The sequence below is a fragment of the Phyllobates terribilis genome, unplaced genomic scaffold (genome assembly GCF_046119375.1).
Source record: "Phyllobates terribilis strain yellow unplaced genomic scaffold, ASM4611937v1 Scaffold_3__8_contigs__length_932513732, whole genome shotgun sequence".
Lineage (NCBI taxonomy): Eukaryota > Metazoa > Chordata > Amphibia > Anura > Dendrobatidae > Phyllobates > Phyllobates terribilis.
The window spans coordinates 536,350,684-536,369,552 of record NW_027362763.1 but is presented as its reverse complement, the minus strand read 5'-3'; positions in this window follow the sequence as shown (position 1 = coordinate 536,369,552).

The window sequence follows — 18,869 nt, the reverse complement described above, 5'->3', positions numbered from 1 at the left end:
ACTCTTTAGGCGCCTATGTTTAACGAAAGTCAATTTAGGGACAGTTAGTACATGCAGGTAATCCATGCAATAGCTTCTTTGTATTGATAGTCATGTCACACACTGGGGAGGAGGCGCAGTGCTCTCTCTGTAAGCTCAAGTAAGACGTGTTGTTCCAGTAGTTTTGAGGTATAGGGGAGAAGTGATATGGGTCGATAGCTAGACAGAGAGGATGGGTTAAAGAAGGGCTTTAACTGGGCCTGTCTTTATAAAATTGGGCAAGACATTTGCAAAAAATTTAGGACCCTCACATAACCCTCTGATACATCTCCCCGACTTTGACACAAGAATTACATTGTCAGAATTGTCTTTCATTCTGTTTCACTAATCTTTGCTCTGTAACTTCTATGGATACACATTTGTGACAAAAAACTGTACCAACTTCATGTAAGCTGGTATTGTTTGCCCAACATCAGAAGCAAGGTGTGTCTCCAAGACAGAAGAGCAGCAGTTTTTAGGAGAATCACTCACTTGTTACAGGGCGTGGTGGCAGGTTTCAGTATTGACCTACCCGCACTTGTCATTAGTAGCAGGGTGAGGCATGCGGTGACTAACTGAGTGCTAGGAGCTTTACAACTACATTTCACATCTCTTTAAGGAGAATACAATCTCAGTTTTCATCTGACATGTTTATTTCTTGTGTTAGGTTCTTAAAGGAGTTGTCAGCTATTTAGACATTAGAAATGACGAGGAATTAGATCCCCTAAAAAGGAAACTGGAATAAACTGCCAAACCAAGATTTGCCAATTAGATAGCTAGGTAATGAACACTAGGATCCAGTGGTGATGAGCTTTACACATTGGGCTTGGTGATCTTAACCCTTTCACTCTCAGGGGTTTCTCAATATTGTGCATTGCTGGTAGTAAGGTCAGTTTTGGCACTTTTGCCGTGTAAAAATAAAACCTACTTTACCAAACAATAAATGCCTATGTATTAAAATTAGACACCTGTCACATTGTCAAAATGACACTCACCACTTTATACACGCAGGCACCTTCAAATAATTTTGCTACAAAGTGAATTTTTTTGTAAAAACAAAAAGCATAAAAATGTATAATAATGGTTAAAAAATAAAAGTGTAACATGTGCAGCGTCCATCCTTACCACCATCTGTACATTTTATGCATCTTCATAAAATCATCAGACCTGGAGAGACCAGAAGCTGAGTTCAGCGATGATGCGCCATTCCAGAGGGCACCTGATATAGCTGATCAGAAATTTCATGAACTGACTAGTGGCAGGTATGACACCACTTTGCCATATTTAAAGCACCACTCCAGCAGGTATTTTTATTTCAGCACTGGACAGGTGCCACTGAGGTCCCTGACCTTAGTATTATACTTACCAGCCGCTGTCTCCAGCTGTTCCCGGCGCCCCTCCGGTCCCACACCACCATCTTGTGACAACAACTTCTGACTGGCTGGAAGTCAGAGGTAACGGTCACAAGCTCTCAATATAAGTCTATGAGAGCCTCGTTCTGGCCTCGTTCTGGCTTTCATAGACTTAAATTGAGTTATGACTTCCGGTCCGCCCAACCAACACTGGAGCAATTCGGCACATCACAGCTTGCAGAAGTTGACCCGGAGCAGCACCGAGAACAGATAAAGTTGGAGGCTAGTGAGTATAATACTGGGGGCAGGGAACTTAGATTAGTGGTATAAAAAAAAACAAACACTGGAGTGGTGCTTTAAAGCGACTGAGCTTTTCATTACAACCTGCTACCAATTTCTGTCTCTAGAGATTACATGGCTGTGTGCTTGATTTTAGGCATCTGTAAATGGGTGTGGCTGAAAGACATGAACTCAATAATTAGAAAGGGTGTCCACAGTGTTCAAAATTATCTATACAATTCATGTGCAATACCAAGTAATTTAAACTGAACGTACTACTGTACCTACCCCTGCAGCCAATCACTGAATGCAGTGGTGACCCGCTACTACCAGTTACTGACTGCAGTGGTTACTGATCCCTGTAAACCTAAATTCACACAAAAAAATCATCCTAGTTTCATCTAGAAAACTTGGCTGATTTTTTTTTCTCATTTGTCATCTGTATTGAATTAGATTTTTTTGCAGGAGCAGTCATTAAAAATTTACAAGACTAAATACAGTTTCCTATATTAAAGAATTACAGTGTATCTGTAAAAAATGAATAATATATGGTGGCTCCATATTGAATCTGCCTTTTTTTTGCGCACCTGTAAACTTAAATCAGTGACTCCCATCCGACACATGGAAGAAACTGGTGCATGCTGCCATTTTTTTCAAACTCAGAAGTAAAAAAAATCGCTCATCTACACTGCCCCAATGGATAAAATAGGTCCTAATACGGTCCTTTTTTCCACAGACAGCACTCGGACTGAAAATACAATCGTGTGAATTTGGCCTCACATTGGAAAAGGTCCTTGTGATATACAGGTCCATTAAAATTTCTGCAGCCAGAAGAGAAGGATAGCTGGGGACTGGAGAGAACGGGAGCGGCGGGGAATCGGTGAGGTAGCCTTTTTTTGCATTCTAACTCATTTCCAACATCTGAGAATAAAATGTTCTTCCTAGGCAACTTCTTTAATGCAAAATAAAAAAAAAACACATCACCCAGTACTTGGAATGATATTACTTACACACGGAAGCTATTGGAAGGCACTGTCGCGTCTTTGTATATTTCTTACTGAATTTCTTATTTATCATGTACCTAAACCACAATTTCTAATATACAGTGAAGGAAATAATTATTTGATCCCTTGCTGTTTTTGTAAGTTTGCCCACTGACAAAGACATGAACAGTCTATAATTTTAAGGGTTGGTTAACTTTAACATTGAGAGATAGAATATCCCCCCCCAAAAATCAAGAAAATCACATTGTATAAATTGGATAAATTGATTTGCATTTTAAAGTGAGAAATAAGTATTTGATCCCTCTGGCAAACAACACTTAATACTTGGTGGTAAAACCCTTGTTGGCAGCACAGCAGTCAGATGTTTTTTGTAGTTGTTGATGAGGGTTGCGCACATGTCAGGAGGAATTTTGGTCCACTCCTCTTTGCAGATCATCTCTAAATCATTCAGATTTTGAGGCTGTCGCTTGGCAACTCGGAGCTTCAACTCCCTCCATAACTTTTCCATGGGATTAAGGTCTGGAGACTGGCTAGGCCACTCCATGACCTTAATGTGCTTCTTTTTGAGCCACTCTTTTGCTGCCTTGGCTGTATGTTTTGGGTCATTGTCTTGCTGGAAGACCCAGCCACGACCCATTTGTAATGTCCTGGCAGAGGGAAGGAGGTTGTCACTCAGGATTTTACGGTACATGGATCCATCATTGATGCGGTGAAGTAGTCCTGTGCCCTTAGCAAAGAAACACCCCCAAAACATAATGTTTCCACCTACATGCTTGACTGTGGGGACGGTGTTCTTTGGGTCATAGGCAGCATTTCTCTTCCTCCATACACGGTGAGTTGAGTAAATGCCAAAGAGCTCAATTTTTGTCTCATCTGACCACAGCAACTTCATTGGCAAACTTCAGATGGGCCTGCACATGTGCCTTCTTGACCTTGCGGGCACTGCAGGATTTTAAACCTTTAAGGCGTAATGTGTTACCAATGGTTTTCTTGGTAACTGTGGTCCCAGCTGCCTTGAAATCATTAACAAGTTCCCCCTGTGTAGTTTTAGGCGGATCTCTCACCTTCCTCATGATCAAGGATACCCTACGAGGTGAGATTTTGCATGGTGCCCCAGATCGATGTCGATTGACAGTCATTTTTTATTTCTTCCATTTTCTTACTATTGCACCAACAGTTGTCTCCTTCTCACCCAGCGTCTTACTTATGGTTTTGTAGCCCATTCCAGCTTTGTGCAGGTCTATGATCTTGTCCCTGACATCCTTAGAAAGCTCTTTGGTCTTGCCCATGTTGTAGAGGTTTGAGCCAGACTGATTAATTGAGTCTGTGGACAGGAGTCTTTTATACAAGTGACTATATCTCTTTAATGCAGGTAATGAGTTGATTAGGAGCTTCTTACTTTTCTGTAGGAGCCAGAACTCATAATTGTTTGTAGGGGATCAAATACTTATTTCTCACTGCAAAATACAAATAAATGTATCTAATTTATACAATGTGATTTTCTTGATTTTTTTGGGGATATTCTGTCTCTCAATGTTAACATTAACCTACCCTTAAAATTATAGACTGTTCATGTCTTTTGTCAGTGGGCAAACTTACAAAAACAGCAAGGGATCAAATGATTATTTCCTTCACTGTACAAAGACCACATCAAATTTATATATAAAAAAAAATGATTCTAGCCTATGGAAACAGCATTTATCTTGCTCTCTAACAGCTTTATTAGATGGTCTTTTTATATCATTGTGTTGCAAAAACCTTTACTATATTGTAAAAGTACTGGGTAATTTGTACTTATGAGCAGTGATGAATTGTGTATTGCTATGGTTGTGACGACTCCTTTTAAGAAGGTTCAGATTTCTCCACCTGATTTTAGGAAATTCAGGAAAAACCGGTTCCGCATATACAAATACATATAAAGGATAATATGAAATGTATAATTAACGCAGTATACAAGTCACTGGGTCATGTAGAATGTAAACGATATTTAGACACCTAAGAATGTGGCATTTTAATAAGACTATTTACAAGGTTAATACTATATTGATGTAATGTAAATTGTTTAGGACAGTATATTGTATATATGCTAGTATGTAAGAAAGACAAGGTTCACCTTTGATGATCGTATACTGTTAACATCGTGTATACAGTGTGCGTATATGTTTGGGCCTGCTGGTTATCCCACAATTGTGTTGATTTTCTTCTCAGGCAACTAACTATTCAGCTGGCAAATAGGACTGATTGCTTTTGTGACTAGTATGAATAATTCAATGACTTGTATATTATATATGGCATATAGGAAATGGGAAAATACTGCCACCTGCTGTTTGATAACTGAAATGTCTTGGGCCTGTGGAAGAAGCAGCACATTTTTTTTTTTACTTGAACTTGACCGATTCATGAATAAATTAGTTATCCCGTAGTTAATTTTGTGGCTAATGTGATGCAGATCCAGGTTAGAAGGAATATAAATATCAATAGTTTCTAAAAGTAACAGTAGGTCTCATTGTAGACCAGTGGGCTAAAAGCCAATCAGGCAGGTATAGTGCCAAAAGATGGGGGTCACAAAACAAGGCAGAGTCAGAACACAGGGAGATAGAAGTGAAATGCCGTGCGGGTGGTCAAGAATTGACAAAGATAAATGTAGAAGGTAGAAATCCCACAAAGATAGAGATGGATAACAAACTAATACCATTATCAATCAATCCTGGCCAAATATTGCTTTATATCGATGAGCAGATATACCAATGTTACCAGCAAGTACACACTGTTCAGGAACGAGTTGTAAATAGGTGCTAATTTAGGGCTTTTGGCTTAGTTGACCAATGAATACAACTATACAAGCTTACTTTTACATAAAACCTGCTCTTTTCTGCTCTTTGAATAGTCATTCACTAACTTATAGTTTGTTTGCTTAAGATTATATATTGTCTTAAAAATATTCCTTTCGATGAGTGATGGCAGTAAGTATATTATGAATGAAATATGGGCAGCACAGTGGCTCAGTGGTTAGCACTGCAGCCTTGCAGCGCTGGGGTCCTGGGCTTAAATCCCACCAAGAACAACATCTGAAGGAGTTTGTATGTTCTCCCTGTGTTTGCGTGGGTTTCCTCCCACACTCCAAAGACATACTGATAGGGAATCTAGATTGTGCACCCCAATGGGGACAGTAATGACGATGCCTGTAAAGTGCTGTGGAATTAATGGTGTTATATAAGTGAGTAAAATAAAATAAAAAAAGGAAATCCAGTAATACTACAGTTTTCCCACTAGGGGTCAGCAGTGTCTTGTTTAGCACAGTCTACAGGACTATTCTTACTGTGTAAAATAGTGGACAACTAAGTAAATGGGATCTATCCACGTCACTTTGGCATTGGATCCTTCACGGAAGCATCACTTCTATTATAAATACTAGTATGAACCAGAGACAAAGCTAGGAGTTCACCACAGGGAGGCCAAAACACCTCTGAATAGACACCTAACCTAATTAAGCTATGGTGGCACTCTCTAATAGTGTTGATCGAGTATGTATCCTTAACCCTTTCCAGTGAGCACCTGAGCGTGCTCGCCAAGTATTATGGCGTGCTCAGCGTTTCATTCACTGTCGCTGTGCTTGCAAGTGTCACAGCTGTTAGACAGGCAATCTCTGCATGTGTCACAGCTGTCTAACAGCCGTGATACTTGCAGGCATGGCGACAAAATAGTCGGCGAGCACCCGAGTGTGCTCGCCGGAAAGGGTTGATGATACATACTCGATCAACACTTCTCCCTAATCATTGTGGGTATAGGTATAGCTGTAACAAAATAAAATTCACTATACAAGGATCAAGACCGATATTACTGCCATACGGTGACCATATAGTGGTACATAACCGTCTGCAGAACATGCAATAGATTACACTGCATTTACAGTTAGTGACTTACAGCTGACGTTCTTTCTGGTGGAGTTGTTCAATTATCCCGTCTTTTTTCATTTGGCCCAGACCACCATAACATCTTCTTCCAGCCAGAACTCGTCTGCAGAGATTACAGCATTTGACTTCTCACATTTCCACCACCGTCCCCATCTATTCTCAACCTGCACAATCTCCTCATCCTGTTGATACTGCAATGCTGAGCCGCTGTTGTATTTGTCCCTGTTACTGTACCTGCTATGTGGCACAAAAACATTAACAGTGCTCCTCTTAGGGCTTCACATAGTAATAATGCCCCAAAATAGCAATAATGTTCCTTTTAGACAGGAGAATTTCCCCTAAAATAATATTGTTTGTGCACACTCCAGAAAGTAATAGTACGCTTTTTGTTTCCCTTAGAAAGGAATGATGCCCCCTGTGCACCCCTGTGATAATTACAATACCCTGAGTGCCCCTATGAGATAATAATGGCCCCTAAGTGTTTCCTTAAAAATTAATATTTCCACAAGCGCCCCTAAAGAGTAATCATATCCCTTCTATGACACACAAAAAGTAATAAAGTCCCCTGAATCTCTCTTTACTATAATGCCTTACATACCTCGCCAAAAGTATAATTGCTCTAAGTCCACCCACATAGTTAGAATGCCCACTGATTCCCCCCATATATAATAACAATAATAATTATAATGTACACTTAATACCCCATGTAAAGTAATATTGCCCCCCCCAGTTCTCCATATATGGTAGTGTTGCCCCCTGATTCTCCCATATATAGTAATAGTGACTTCATATTAACTCACATACTGTCTTTTACCCCTATAATACTAATATTGCCCCGTGAACGGCCCCATATAACTTGTAGATTGTGAGCCCTCGCGGGCAGGGTCCTCGCTCCTCCTGTAACAGTCGCTGTCACATTGTGTTCAAGATTATTGTAATTGTTCTTGTATTATACCCCTTTTTCACATGTAAAGCGCCATGGAATAAATGGCGCTATAATAATAAATAATAATAATATACACTAATAAGGCCCATTGAGTTCCTCCACAAAACATAATAGTGTGGCAGAAATTAAAATAATTATATATGCTCACTTAACCCCCTGGATCCTGATGAGTTTGTCAGAACAGTCAGTTTCCCAGCACCCCCCAGAAAGAAATAATGCCCCCTGTGTTTCACTGTGATTGTTATACTACCCTTAGTGCCACTATAATATAATAATGGCCCCTGAATGTTCCCTCAAAAATTTGTAATTCCCCAAATGTTTTAACAAGTATTAACACCCCCTCAGTGCCAGACAAAAAGTCATAAACTATCCTGAACTCCCCTTTTACTGTAACACCCAAAGTGCCTCACCAAAAGTATAACTGCTTAAAGTCCCCCCACATAGTTACAATGCTCCTTGATACCTCCAATGTTTAATAATAATGCCCTCTAAGTACCCCCTTGTAAAGTAATATTGCCCCACCCCTGCCCCCGAGTTCCCCATATATAGTAATATTGCCCCCTGATCCCACCATATGGAGTAACAAAGTCTCCTAAGCCCCTATATACAGAAATAATGCCCCCGGGAGGTTATAAATCCAAAGCAATCTGCTGCTTACAAAATGGGAGTGGTGGGTCAAGGGGACCATGTTTCTTTGCTCTATCAGGGAACTGAACTGTATCAGTGAACTATGCACACTGATATAGTTAATAGTGGCGATCACTCCATTTGGCCCCCCACATATGAGTCGGCCCAGCCCCACTTGCGATTTCCCAGTAGATACACTACTGGTATGAACAATGCCTCAGCTGCTGAACTTTTCTGTCCCTCTTACCTCTTTCAGATTTTTTGATTATTTTTATCAATGTGTGACCGAGATAAATGAGAAAACAGTTCTTATGACAGTAGAAAAGTCATAGATCCCCATAACAGTGACAGCCAGTGATAACTTCTAGCAGTCTCCTATAGCAGTGATAACTATACACCCTCCTAGAATATTAGAAACAGGAGAGAAAAGCTGGAGTTCACATATGAAAAACATTTTATTAGCATACACAATTACAGGTAGAAAATGACATAAGAACAGTATATAAAAGATGATCACAGCAAACAGGGCTGGCAAAAATGTCTGTACTTGTGCATTGTCTTTGACTACTATGTTAGGGCTCTTTCACACGTGACGCGCCCCCTGGGCCATATTCTTTAGGGGGAATATCCGGAGCCGGATCCGATGGGAGTTGTAGTCTTCCGAGTGGCTGTGACCCGGTCCGTGCCCAGGGTGTCAAACTCAGTTGTATGTGGCAGTCCTACAGATGTTAATAAGTTCTTAATGTCGACTACGCCACCCGTTGTATTGCGGTCACTATGGCCGCCGCTGCAGCAGGGTCCTCTGAGGCTGATGGTGTTGGTGCAGCTATTGATGGTATAACCCCCAACGGGTGGGGTATAGCCTCAGGGGGTCAGGTGCAGAGGATGGGGGTTGTGGTGGTGCAGCATAGGTGTTAAATGAAGACAGAGTCGGGTTATGCAGTTTAGGATATTTACTCACTGCTGATGTTCCGGTCACTCCAGCTTCAAGTGACCTCCCGAGCCGTGCTGCATCCACCAGGTCCTGGATCCAGCCAACCCCCAAGCGAGTCCGGAGCGTGACCCTGAGCTCTCCTTCTGTCCTTTCTCTGGCCGTCCCCACTAGTGATCCACCCAGGTCCAGCTCCCTCGGGCCTTCTGTTGGGAGACCCTTGGCCTTGGGTTCCCTGACCCTCCACGTGGTATGCCTTCGTGGTGGATGTGGTGGGTGGCCGTGGCAGACGCTGCCCACGGCCTCCGGTCTCTGGCTGGGGTGTGTTTTTGCCCCCATCAGCTTGGGTTCTGGTACCCTGATGCCAACTCTTCACCCGCTGATGGACTTTGGGTTCTCAGAGTTCCTTTTCTGTTTCCCCCTCTGGGTCTTTCTTGCTTTCTCCTCTCTCTCTCTCTGGGGCTGCTCTGCTCCTCTGACAGACTGACTCCTCTGCAAAGACTGACTGACCCTGTTCTTTGATGGTGCCCACCTTATATACACCCTCTATGTGTGAGCTCAGGTGACCAGCACCCAATGAGCTCCTATCTTTACCCAGGCTGCTCCCCCTATCTGCCCCTACACTACTTGGGATGTACCACCCCCCTCCCACTCCAGCCAGGAACAGACTCGGTCGTACCTGCACATTTCTAAGTGGGAGTACCGTCGGCCTGTTCCTCGGAAATGGGATGTATGTAGTGCATGCAGCCTACCGAGCTCAGTTCCACACTCCATCCTTACCCGGGAGTGGAATATCACACCTCTGGGTTGAGGTGCAATACCCCTGTAGCAGCCGAATCCTCAGGGTGCTACAACACGTCAATGTCTTCAGTGCGTGTGGTGCCAGTTTTCACATGTACTTGAGACACATACACACGTAGACCAGTAGCATAGCTACCAGGGGAGCAGAGGAGGCAGTGGCCCCGGGCCCCACGCTCTGAGGGGCCCACCCGGAGTTATGCTAGTGTAACTGTCTGTGCATGTGCAGCACGCCCATACAGTTATACTCTGGGGCAGAGCAGGGAAACTCGATGTTCTTGCACTGCAAAGCGGCTGCTATGGGGCCCTTGAGCCGGAGGCCAGGAAGACGTCATCACTTGGCGCCCGCTGTCCTTAGATGTGCGGGTACTCGGAGCAGCCTGGGGAATGAGGAGGAGAGGTGAGTATTGTATTTATTTTTATAGGGGTGTATTATACTATAAAGGCCTATGGGGTGCATTATACTATATAGAGTCTGCCTATGGGTGGTCTATTATACCATAGAGGCCTATGGGGGTGCATTATACTATATACAGTCTGCTTATGGGGGTGCATTATACTATAGAGGCCTATGGGGGTGCATTATACTATATGGAGGTCTATGGAGGTGCATTATACTATAGAGGCCTATGGGGAGTGCATTATACTATATGGAGGCCTATGGGAATGCATTATACAATATGGTGGCCTATGGGGAGTGTATTATACTATATAGAGGCCTATGGGGTGTGCATTATACTATATGGAGGCCTATGGGGCTGCATGATACTGTAGAGGTCTATGGGGTTGCATTATACTATATAGAGTCTTCCTATGGGGAGTGTATTATACTATATAGAGGCCTATGGGAAGTGCATTATACTATATGGAGGCCTATGGGAATGCATTATACTATAGAGGCCTATATAGAGTCTGCCTATGGGGGTGAATTATACTATATGGAGGCCTATGGGGGTGCATTATGCTATAGAGGCCTATGGGTGTACATTATACTATATGGAGGCCTATGGAGGTGCATTATACTATAGAATCCTATGGGGGTGCATTATACTATATAGAGGCCTATGGGGAGTGCATTATACTATATGGGGGCCTATGGGGATGCATTATACTATATGGATGCCAATGGGGAGTGTATTATACTATATAGAGGCCTATGGGGAGTGCATTATACTATATGGGGGCCTACGGGGGTGCATTATACTATATGGATGCCTATGGGGAGTGTATTATACTATATAGAGGCCTATGGGGAGTGTATTATACTATATAGAGGCCTATGGGAATGCATTACACTATAGAGGCCTATATAGAGTCTGCTTATGGGGGTGAATTATACTATATGGAGGCCTATTGGGGTGCATTATACTATATGGAGGCCTATGGGGGTGCATTATACTATATGAAGGCCTATGGGGAGTGTATTATACTATATAGAGGCCTATGGGGAGTGTATTATACTATATAAAGGCTTATGGGAATGCACTATATTATAGAGGTCTATATAGAGTCTGCCTATGGGGGTGAATTATACTATATGGAGGCCTATGGGGAATGTATTATACTATATAGAGGCCTATGGGGAGTGCATTATATTATATGGAGGCCTATGGAAGTGCATTATACTATAGAGGCCTATGGGGGTGTGTTATACTATAGAGGCCTATGGGGAGTGCATTATACTATATAGAGTCTGCCTATGGGTAGTGCATTATATTATATGGAGATCTAAGGGGAGTGCATTAAACTATAGAGAGGCATATGGGGAGTGCATTATATTATATAGAGGCCTATGAGGAGTGTATTATACTATATAGAGTCTGCCTATGAGGAGTGCATTATACTATATAGAGGCCTATGAAGAGTGCATTATACTGTATGGAGACCTATGGGGAGTGCATTATACCATATGAAGGTCTATGGGGAGTGCATTATACTATACAGGCCTATAGGGAGTTCATTATACTACATAGAGGCCTATGGGGGTGCATTATACTATATTGAGGACTATGGGGTGCATTATATTATATGAAGGCTATTTAAGGGGCCATTATTCAGTGTGGAGTTTACAATGAAGGCATTCATACAGTGTGCGAGATAATGTAGGGTCTTTGTACAGTGTGTGGGCCATCATACAGTGTTGGAGTCATCAGTTTGGGGACTACTAAGGGGTCAGTAGGTCAGTATACTGTGTGGGAGGTACTATACAGTGACTGGCATTATACTGTGTATAAGAGAGCATCCTACTGTGTAGTGGGGAGCTGTACATGGGGGAGACTCAGGACATTATTAAATGTTAAGTGGGCACTTATTGTTATAGGGGAACTCAGATTATTGTGACTGTCAAAGGTGCACACAGAGGGCATTATTACTTTCTAAGGGGCAAAATGTGGGCTCTGTTTTCTAAGGCTCTTGCACACGGAATTACTATATTCTAGAGTTTTGTTTTACCATCTAGAGAGCACACAGTAGGTGCAGTAATTGGGACACATACGGCAGCAGCGGTTCAGTATTGGGGTATCAGCAGGATAAGGCGTTTGTGCAGGTTGGGAATAGATGGGGACCGTGCCTGAAATGTAAGGAGTCAAATGTTTCTTTGTTGTAAACTCTGCAGACGAGTCCTGGATGGAGAAGTTATCGTGTCGGTCTGGGCCAGATGGGAAAGACGGGAAAGTGAACGATTTCATCAGAAAAAACATCATCTGTAAGTCACTATCTGTACTGTAATCATTTATATGTTCTGCAGGACTGGCATCTATCAATATATGGTCACCATTTTGCAGTAATATCAGTGCTGGTCTTTGTATAGAGATTACTTTCAGTAACAGCGCGGTCATCTGCTGAGGTTCTCCTACATACACTATTGGGGTGTGCCACCATAGTTGTAATCAGGGTTACCTGGTTAGGGGCCCACTCAGAAGTTTCGCCCCCCCTTGAACCAAAACCCTAGCTACGTAGTCCCATTCAAATGAATGGGTCTGCTCACATATCAGTGTGTTTCTAATAGAATGTGGACAAAAAACACATTCATGACCATTTTTTGCACGCCATATGGGCCGCAAAACGTCAAACACGTGCACAATGATGACACAAGGATTACATCCGTGTGTCATCAGTGTAACACGTACTGACATCTGGGAATCAGTGGTACAGTTCGCTCTTTTCCCAAGCGCCAGGTGGTGAAGGAATCCCTGTAAAATCTCTGTAAAAAGATCTCATGAAAAAGACTCACATAAAACATTTGATAGTCTTAAGGCCTCTTTCATACGTCTTGATATTTCCCGTACTGGAAAGAACAGATATTTTTGCCTGTGTGTCCGTGTGTACCTGTGTGACATATGTGTGGCAACAGTGTGCCATGTCAGAATCACACGTACTGGCGCCTGGGAATCAACTTTTTGGTTTGTTTACAGGGGACAATGGCTTCAGGGAATTAGGTGTAAAGTTGAGTATAATGTGTTTTTTATTTTATTCTTACTTGTTAGAGACAGCGGGGGCAGAATTCTACTCTCAACATTGTCCCTGTTAGAACCTTGCTGTTAGTTTTTTTTTCCTTTGCTGGTCACATGACCTTGTTGGCCTATTTAATCCTGCTCCGCCCTTCTGGCTTTGCTGGACTTCATTGTATATCTACTTTCTAGCTAGCCTGTGCTCTGTATCTAACTCTGTTAGTTTGCTTGGTCTACGGACCTCTAGGTTCTATCTATTTTGTTTGTTCGTCTGTCTGCTACTATTTCTGTTAGGAGGTGTCCCATATTCCTCCCAGTCCTTAGTACTTGTAGGGATTCCCTCCCCAAATCTATAGGTCTCCGTACAGACTAGATTAGGACTTTAGCAGGTCTGATCGCAGGATCAGGTTCCCTGTTACATCGTAGGGATTCAGCTGAGTCTTATAGTAGGGACAGATCTCCTCTCTTTCCTTAGCTTTGGTAGCAGAACATAACAGTAAGTCCAGCCTGTAAATTCTCTAAGGAAAGATTTTTTTTGTTCCATCATGGTGTCGGTTCAGGATTTGGCTAAACACCTGCAGGGACTCTCTCTGGAAGTGGCCGAGCTCCGTCAGCACGTGAGTAACTGTCCTGGAGCATATTTCTTGGAGCCTAAGGTATGTTTGCCGGATTTATTTTTTGGTGAACATCGAGAATTTTTTTCATTTAAAAATGCTTGCTTATTGTATTTTCGTTTGAGACCCAAGTCCTCTGGGGATGAATCCCAGCGCGTAGGGTTCATAATGTCACTTTTGCGCAAAGAGCCTCAGGAGTGGGCCTTTTCTTTGCAACCTAGTGATACATGCTTCAGATCAGTGGATAGTTTTTTTTCTGCTTTAGGACTATTATATGATGATCCTGACCGTGTGGCATCAGCTGAGACTGAGTTGAGACGTTTAAAACAAGGATCAGGTAATATGGAAAAATATTGTACACATTTTCGTCGTTGGTCCACTCAAACAGGGTGGAACGATTCTGCTCTGAAAAGTCTATTTCTTGCTGGGCTCAGTGAAAAGGTTAAAGACCTGCTAATTGCTTATCCTACACCTGAGGATTTGCAACAGGCTATGCAATTAGCTATACGGGTGGACAGAAGACTGCGTGCTAGGGTTAATGAGAGCAAATCCTCTGCTATGTCAGTTTCTGGTTATGATAATGTGTGTACTAACAGTGGTGAACCGATGGAGATTGGATCGGTGGCACCTCGCTCTCAAGAAAAACACCGTCGTTTTTCAGAAGGCTTGTGTTTCTATTGCGGGAAATCTGGTCATTTGATTAAAGGCTGTGAGCTTCGTATGAAGAAAGAAAAAAAAATGGTCAGTCACGCCCGTATTGCCTGTTTAAATTCCAAGGGTATATTTTTAGCTGCTTCCACGATTGCTCAGGAAAAATTAATGGAATTTCGGGTGTTTGTTGATTGCGGGTCTACACTGAATGTTATTGATGGGGGATTCGTGGAAAAACTCAATTTAAAACCTGAACCTTTATCATCCCCCATTGCTGTGGTTTCTGTGGATGGCTCCCCTTTGAAGAATATTACTCTCAAGGTCAGTGAATTTCCTCTCACTATTAATGGTGTTCACCATGAGAAATTGGATTTGGTAGTGTTGAATAACTTGCCTTCTCCAGTAATATTGGGTTTGCCCTGGTTAAAATTTCACAATCCTGTACTGGATTGGTCTACCAGTGAAATTAAATCCTGGAGCCATAAATGTTATGACAAGTGTTGTAACGGGCGTATTGCAGCTTTGGATAGGGGAGAATTGCCTGTTCCTATTCAGGATTTTTGGAGAGTTTTTTCTGAGAAAGAATCGCAGGTTTTGCCTCCCCATAGAGACTATGATTGTTCTATTGAATTTGTCCCTGGAGCGACTCTTCCTAAAAGTCGTTTATTTAACCTTACTATTCCTGAGAGGAAGGCTTTGGAGGAATACATACAGACAAGTTTGGCCGCCGGTCACATTAGGCCCTCTAAGTCTCCTGTGGCGGTTGGATTTTTTTTTGTAAAAAAAAAGGACGGCGGTTTACGTCCTTGTCTGGATTTTCGTGAGATTAACAAAATTACGGTACGCAATCCTTACCCACTGCCATTGATTCCTGATCTGTTTAACCAGTTATTGGGGGCCAAGTGGTTCTCTAAAATTGACCTTAAGGGGGCATACAATCTGTTGCGCATGAAGGAGGGTGATGAATGGAAGACTGCTTTTAACACTCCTGTGGGTCATTTTGAGAATCTGGTTATGCCTTTTGGTCTTACTAATGCTCCTGCATTTTTTCAGAATCTGATTAATGACATCCTTAGACCTTTGATCGGTAAAAATGTGGTTGTGTATTTGGATGACATTTTGATTTATTCGCCAGATCTGGAGTCTCATTGGCGGAGCGTGCGTGAGGTATTACAGTTATTAATGGACAATTCGCTTTTTGCTAAGCTGGAGAAATGTGAGTTCGCTGTACAGAGAATTAGTTTTTTGGGCTACATTATCTCCAGCAAAGGTTTTGAGATGGATCCGGTTAAGGTTCAGGCTGTGCAGGAATGGCCTAGGCCTATTGGTTTGAAATCAATACAGAGGTTTTTGGGTTTCGCCAATTACTATAGAAAATTCATAAAAAATTTTTCTAGTATTGTCAAACCTCTGACTGATCTCACCAGGAAAGGTGCTGATGCGGTTCAGTGGTCTTCTGAGGCCATTGAAGCTTTTGTGTATCTCAAGGAGAGGTTCACCTCTGCTCCCATCCTTATGCAGCCTGATGTTACTAGGCCGTTTTTGGTTGAGGTTGATGCTTCCTCTGTGGGGGTTGGCGCAGTATTGTCTCAGGATAACGGGGATGGATTACATCCCTGTGCATTTTTTTCAAAAAAATTTTCGGAGACTGAATTGAATTACGATATTGGTAATCGGGAATTATTGGCTATTAAACTCGCATTTGAACACTGGCGCCACTTCTTGGAAGGTGCGGAATTTCCCGTTCAGGTTCTTACGGATCATAAAAATCTGATATATCTTGACGCTGCCAAGCGCCTGAATGCCCGTCAGGCTAGGTGGGCACTGTTTTTCTCGCGGTTTAATTTCTCCGTTACTTACATCCCTGGTACTAAGAATGTTAAGGCGGATGCCTTGTCTCGCAGTTTTTCTCCCATAGTCGGTGCTGAGAAAGAGGAAAACATTTTACAAGAAGGTGTTGTGATAGCTGCTTTAGACTCCGTTTTGGAAGATGAGATTCTTAAAGCTCAGGAGAATGCCCCATCTAACACTCCTCATGGGAGGTTGTTTGTGCCTGGGACCTTTAGGAGAGATTTGTTTGTTGAGTGTCACGAATCTCGGTTGGCAGGTCATCCCGGAATCTCTGAGACCAAGAGACTGGTGGGTCGCAGTTTTTGGTGGCCTGGATGGCAGAAGGAAGTCATTAAGTGGGTGCGCCAATGTACTATATGTGCTAGATCTAAGTCCTCACATACTCCTGCTGCGGGGTTGCTTTGTCCTTTGGAGGTCCCCAGTGCTCCTTGGACACATTTGGCTATGGACTTTATAACTGACCTTCCCCCCTCTGAGGGTTTTACTGTCATCTGGGTGGTCGTGGACCGTTTTAGCAAGATGTGTCACTTGGTTCCCTTCGTCAAACTGCCCTGCGCTAAAACTCTCGCTAAGGCCTTTGTCAAGGAAATTGTCAGACTTCATGGCGTTCCTACTGACATTGTTTCTGATAGGGGTCCTCAGTTCGTGGCTCGTTTTTGGCGTGCCTTTTGTGACAGGTTGGGAATTCATTTGTCGTTTTCGTCCGGATATCATCCTGAATCTAATGGCCAGACAGAAAGGAAAAACCAGGATGTTGAGCAGTTCTTGCGTTGTTTTGTGGCAGACAATCAAGAGGGGTGGTCTGAGTTTCTGCCACTTGCCGAATTTGCTCTGAACAATCATACATCTTCTTCTGCTGGTTGTTCGCCTTTTTTTTGTTGTTCTGGGAGACATCCGTCGTTTGGGTCGTTCTCCAAGTTGGGATCTGCCGTGCCTGAGGAGGAGAATTTTTCCGGTGATTTGGAAAGAGTTTGGACGGATGTGCGTGGTAATCTTCAGGAGGCCAACAGAAAATCTAAAGACTACTTTGATAGGAAACGACAGGAGGTTTTGTTCGCTGTTGGTGACATGGTTTGGTTGTCCTCTAGGAATCTGCGGTTGAGGATTCCTTCTAAGAAATTGGGTCCCAAGTTTGTAGGGCCCTTTAAGGTGCTTCAGGTTGTCAACCAATCTGCTGTTAGGTTGGAGGTTCCTACCTCCTGGAGAATTAATCCGGTCTTTCATGTCTCTCTGTTAAAAAAAGCTGTTGTGTCGGATGGTGACGCCTCTGCCTCTGTTCCTCCGGTGGTGGAGGACGGGGAATATGAAATTTCTCGCATCCTTGACTCTAGACGGTATAGAGGTAGTTTGCAGTATCTTGTGGCCTGGAAAGGTTTCGGACCCGAGGATAACTCTTGGGTGAGGTCAGATGATGTTTCCGCGTCCAGACTTATCAGAGCGTTTCACAGGAGATTTCCTGATAAGCCTGGTCCTAGGGGATCCGGAGGATCCTCTTAGAAGGGGGGGTACTGTTAGAACCTTGCTGTTAGGTTTTTTTTCCTTTGCTGGTCACATGACCTTGTTGGCCTATTTAATCCTGCTCCGCCCTTCTGGCTTTGCTGGACTTCATTGTATATCTACTTTCTAGCTAGCCTGTGCTCTGTATCTAACTCTGTTAGTTTGCTTGGTCTACGGACCTCTAGGTTCTATCTATTTTGTTTGTTCGTCTGTCTGCTACTATTTCTGTTAGGAGGTGTCCCATATTCCTCCCAGTCCTTAGTACTTGTAGGGATTCCCTCCCCAAATCTATAGGTCTCCGTACAGACTAGATTAGGACTTTAGCAGGTCTGATCGCAGGATCAGGTTCCCTGTTACATCGTAGGGATTCAGCTGAGTCTTATAGTAGGGACAGATCTCCTCTCTTTCCTTAGCTTTGGTAGCAGAACATAACAGTCCCTTGCTCGCGCTGATCACAGCGCAAGCAGGGGACAATGATGAGAGATTCCTTGGGAACAGCGCAAACTGTACTGTTGATTCCCAGGCGCCGGTATGTGTGATTTTGACATGGCACATGGTTGCCACACATATGCCACACAGGTACACACGGACACACAGGCAAAATATGTGTTTATTCCAGTACGGGAAATATCAAGACATATGAAAGAGGCCTTAAGACTATCCAATGTTTTATGTGAGTCTTTTTCATGAGATCTTTTTACACTAGATATTTTTGCCAGCCCTGTTCGCTGTGATCATCTTTTATATACTGTTTGTATGTCATTTTCTACCTGTAATTGTGTATACTAATAAAAATGTTTTTCATATGTGAAGCACTCCAGAATCCAGCTTTTCTCTCCTGTTTCTAATATCTTCCTATATGGAGTTGCTTCTTGAGTCAGTTGGGGCAAACCTGTAGTTGTCCTCACATGACCATATCGCTATAATTTCTTTGCACC